Raw genomic sequence first — 5,470 nt, 5'->3', positions numbered from 1 at the left:
GATTAGCTCACTCCAATTTTAATTCCCAATTACAGTTCCCTCATTACTTCAGGATGAAGGGCCCAGAAAAAGTCTGGCCCCTGAATGCCACCTAGCTCCATCCATCATGTCCCTTTCTTTTTTAGGGAGTAGGTGGATGGATCCTGGGGATTAAACCCAGGCTCACTTTACCACTGAATAACATCTCCAGCCCTTTGTAACTTTCAGACAGGGCCTCACTAAGTTGCTGAGGCTGCCCTTGAATGTGCAATCCTCCTGTCTCAGCCTCCTGAGTCATTGGGATCATAGGCATGTGCCACCATTCCTGGATTTGCCCTTTTCTTTCTGCACACAAGTTGCACTGGATTTCTCTCATGTCCTTGAATGCTGCAGGAAGTTGCAACGTTGTGATTTTATGCTGTTTCTCTGTCTAGAATGCCCCCTGGCACCCATGGCCTAGCTCATTCTCCACCCAAACATCCCTCCTTCCAGCAAGCTTGCCACAGTTCTCAGAGGAGGTTGGTCCTGACATGAGATGCCTCTGTAACCCCTTGGTGACATTTGGTGCCTTTGTCATTCCTGGTCCGGGTATGTCTCCTCCACTGTGGGGAGGGGCTCTGCCAGGTGTGCTCCTGGTGGCCCACCTTGAGCACGCACCTGGTGAACCGCACGTGCTCACCAAATGTTAATCTTGAGTCCCGGGGCTGGTGTCCCTGGCCTTTTTGGAGTAGGGTGACTCAGCCTTTCTGACAGGACACCTGAGTGTGTGAGGACACCCCAGGTACCTGCTCGTCCTCCAAGCGCATTGTCCACTTTGCATTCCTCCCTTTCCACTGCCCGCCAAGCTCAAGCTCTCCCGTGGTTCCACCCTGCAGTCGTGTGGCTGTGGGGTTGAGGGCAGCATTCGGAGTGCCTCCCTGCCTCCGTTTCCTCAACTATGAAACGGGGTTTATGAAGGTGTCCTCCTGAGAGCGTCGCTCTAGGAATAAACGGGTTATTAAAGATGCCCTCCGCATCCACAGGTTCTGTACCCACAGGTTCAACCACTGCAGATTGAAAATACTGAGAAAAAATGGTGCATCTGTACCAAATATATATATATATTTTTCTTATCATATTCTCTCAACAAAGTCTAGCAACTATTGATGTAGCAGGTACATTGTATTAAGTATTATCCATGTTATGGTTTACATGTGAGGTGTCCCCCAAAAGCTCATGTGTGAAACAGTGCAAGAAAATATGGAGGTGAAATGATTGGGTTGTGAGAGCCTTAACCTAATCAGTGCATTAATTCATTGATGGGAATTAACTGGGTGGTAACTGTGGGCAAGTAGGGTGTGGCTGGAGGTGGTGGGTCCCCCGATGTCCCTTTGGAATGTATTTTGTGAGCTGAGCCTGGTGTCTCTCTGCTTTCTGATCACCATGTGAGCCGCTTCCCTCCACCACACTCTTCAGCCATGATGTTCTGCCTCCCCTTGAGCCCTGAGGAGCGGAGCCTGCCGTCTCTGGACTGAGACCTCTGAAACCATGAACCTCCCCAATAAACTTTTCCTCCTCTGGTTGTTCTCGTCGAGTTTTTTGGTGGCAGTGGTGAAAACCTGCCTACAACAATAATCTAGAGATGACTTAAAGATATATGGGAAGATGCACGTAGGTTATAAGCTGATGCTGTGCCATTTTATACAAGGACTTAAGCATCCACGAATTGTGGTATGTTTGGGGTGTTCTGGAAGCAATCCCCTGTGGAGACTGAAGGACGACTGTGCACGTCAGGTGCATACACAGAACCTGGCACGTAGTAAAGGCTCTAAAAGCATAAGCTGCTATTATTATTATTATTCAAGGCCAGGGGATGAAATTTTACTCATTTTTAATCCTCCCAAAGCTTAACCCAGTGCTGGAAAAAAGAATGTGCTCAGTAAGTACTTCATTGTTTTATCTTATTTTATTTATTTTATTTTTGCAGTTCCAAGACTTTTTTCGTCTCTCATGCCAGAGACTCTCTTGGTTACAGCAGCCTGGGCTCCTTCCCACCTGTTTTCAGAGCACAAGCTTCTCTGGGAGGAGCGGGTGAACCCTGGCACCTTTCTCTTTGCTTAATAAGCTCATTAATTCTCTGGAAGAGTTCTGCCTTCAGCTTGTTCAATACAACACTTCCAACCGGGGACTCTCCCAGGTTGGCCTAGGTAACGTGATGGAGCCTTCGTTTTTGAACAGTGCCCACTCTCTTGATGTTTCAGCATTATCTCTGCTATAGATTCAACTCCAGATTTTTAAAAAGGCTTAGGGAATGGATAGAGGGTCTCTCTTCCTTCCCTTCGTGTTCTCAGCTGGTCTGTGTTCCCAGGCCTGGGGGCAGAAGACCCGCAGGATTTCAGGGTCTGGTTGTCAAGGATTCCATCTTAGGAGGAAACCCAGAGGGGGCTGGTGGCCAGCAGCAAGGGCTTGGAGTCAGATGGACCTAAGTTGGAATTCTAGCTTGGCCATCCCGTGACAAGCCTGGATCTCAGTTTTCTCACATATAAAATGGGAGCAATGATGGCGCCTCCTTCTTTGGGTTGTCTCCCTGAGTCGATGAGGTGAGGCATTTAGCCCAGGACTGGCATAAAGATAAACAGATGTTTTTCAGAGCAAAACAATTAGGACTGTTCAGGTGTTTTGCTGCAAGGTGGTGTATTTTTGTGGTCTATTTGTTCTTCATGTGGAGTAACAATAATAGATAGGGTAACACTTAGGCAGAACTTACTCAGTGCTAGGCCCTCTTGTAAGAGTTTCAATGTGTTCACTAGCTCAATTCCTTCCTTCTTCAGCCCTATAAAGTGAGTAGGTAATAATATTATTATTATCTTCATTTCAAAGATGCAGAAACGAAGGCACAGAGGGGTTGCTTGGAAATCTCTTGGAAGGCTCTGCAAGACTCAGGCTGCTTAGCAAGGGGGTGGCCTGGTTCGGGATGGGAGAACCCATTCTTATTAGGTGGAGTGGTCCTAATGTACCCCAAGTGGGTGGAAAACCACTTTACAATAAGGTGAGTTTTTGTTTTGCATTTAAAAAATTAAGAATGTTTCTCCTTCCAAACATGCTATTAAGAGATTGCAAAGATAAGCAGCAGACAGGAAGAAAAGATCTGCTGATCACATATCTGGAAAAGGATTTATATCCAGGGTATATAAACAACTCTTAAGAGGCAATAGTAACAAAAAAGAAATAACAAAAAATTTTTTTTAAATGGTCAAAAGAACAGACATTTCAACAAAGGAGATGAAAGAATCACAAATAAGCAAATTGATCATAGTGTCTCAATGCAAATTAAAACCTCAAGGAGGTATTGCACATCCACAAAAATGCTAAAATTAAAAAGACCGATCCCATGTTAACAAGGTGTGAAGTAATGGGAACTCTCATGTACTGCTGATAGGAACTTAAAATGTTGCAACCACTTTGGAAAACAGTTTGGCAATCTCTTAACAAGTAAAAGGTACATACTTGAGAACCCAGCCATTCCTATGTAAATATTCCTAAGTATCTCTGCAAGAGGAATGGAAGCACTCGGCCACACGAAAATTTCCTTCACAACCATTGTGTTTATTCATCAAGTGAATGGATAAACAAAATGTTGGTATGTCCATGTAATGGAATACTACTCAGCAATTAAAAAGGGGCATAGACCACATGGAGGAATCTCAAAATAGATTTATATGACTCCACTTATGAAACATTCTATAAAATACAAAGCAACCCATAGGGACAGAAAGCAGATAGGTGGCTCTGGGGGTGGGGAGAAGGAGGGATTCCCAAGAGGCTTTAGGAGATGGGAGCATGGACATGTTTACCATCTTGATGGTGGCCCTGGTTTCACAGGTGTATACATTTGTCAAAACATCACACTGTAGCTCTGTCTTCAGTGTTTGCATATAAATTATACCCCAATAAATCCGTAAAAACCAGTCATATGTGAAGAGTGAAGGGCTTGTGAGTTACTAGAGGTCCTGGGGGTTCAAACTCCCTTTAAGTTGCCTGGGAAGCCAGCCGTCTCCTTCATATAGCAGCTGGCCTCCGTGGAGGCCCTGGAGGATGGCGAGGCTGGGATGTGCTAGGTCACCATCTGATGCCTTTTCACTCCTTGCACAGACTCTGGGGAAGAGTCTTAATGAAGCTCAGAAGTGGTTTGCAATGGAAATAATGATCAGGTTCCATCTCCAGCCCCTGGGGGTGCCTGTGTGGAGGTGGGATGAGGACGGGGCAGATGCACAGCCCAGGCGAAGGCTACTTGGCTTCCAGCCCGGCCCCAGGAGGCAGGAGCAGAACTCCCCCTGCCCCTGGCCTGGCAGTCTGAGAAGAGGGGCCCATCTGCTGAACTGACGGTGAGAGGCAGGCTTCGGGCTAACGAAGCAGACGCTACAAGTGGACAGTGTGGACCCTCGAGGGGACAGGCCCCGGGACGCAGCAGGGAATGAATGAACGAGCGAATGAATCCTGTCTCTGGAAGTTCATCTCACCGGGACCCTGGAGGCATTGGGATCAAATAATCCTGCCTTGTGAGTGGTGTCTTGGGCGTTGTAGGAAGTGTAGCAGCTTCCCTGGACTGGGGGTACAGTACTGGTCAGCAGATGTCAGTCATATACCACCCCCCTACTTTGTGATTGTTGCCGAATGTCCCCTGCAGGAGCATTCACCCTGGCTGAGAAGTGGATCGACTGCAGAAGGAGTTGAAGAAGTGTCATCCCAAGTCGTGCCAAACTGGTGTGTGGATGATCACACTGAATCCACTGAGGACCTACCCCCGAGGCCCGGGTCTTCCCACGGGCAGCAGCTGTGGAGAGCCTTTGTGGGAGGAATGACCTTCCCCTACTATGGCTGGACAGAGCTGCCATGAACCTGCAGTGGCTCCGCAGTGACTGTCGTCCACCGGCTTCTACACGCCCCGGATAGCTCTCTGGAACAGCCCTCGGGTGGACTACCCTGTCCAGATACCGCTGTCCACAGATTTATTGTTCTTCATCTAAACAGTACGTCAGCCCCAGGTCTTGGTCATTTCTCCACAACTCTCTCTCTCTCATGGGAGGATCCCCGTGAACATGTAAAAGGAATAAAACTTGTTGCTTCTCTCTGTTGTCAATCGGCTCTTGTATTTACTGGATTTCTAGATCCAGCCAAGGAGCCCACAGGAGAACTAAGAGGGTCCCCGGGGGTCTCTCCCTTCCCTGCAGCACCTTTGACTTTGGTTGCAAAATGGCCACACTTGACCTCGGTGGCACTGTTCTACCCCATAGCCAGGGACCCCGTGTGGCTGTTGGACACGTGGACGTGGCTGTCCGAAGGGCCCTGTGCTACGTGGATAAAACACATACCAGACTCTGAATTCTGACTAGTATGATCAAAATCATGTGAAAGAGCTCGTGAATGATCTCTTGAAATGATAATGTCCTGAATCTGTTGGGCTAAATAAAATAGATGACTACAATGGGTTTCACCTGTTCCTTTTTACTTT

This window comes from Urocitellus parryii, chromosome 11 (assembly GCF_045843805.1).
Source record: "Urocitellus parryii isolate mUroPar1 chromosome 11, mUroPar1.hap1, whole genome shotgun sequence".
NCBI classification, from domain to species: domain Eukaryota; kingdom Metazoa; phylum Chordata; class Mammalia; order Rodentia; family Sciuridae; genus Urocitellus; species Urocitellus parryii.
The sequence above is the reverse complement of the archived record's forward strand: the minus strand, read 5'-3'. Positions refer to the sequence as shown.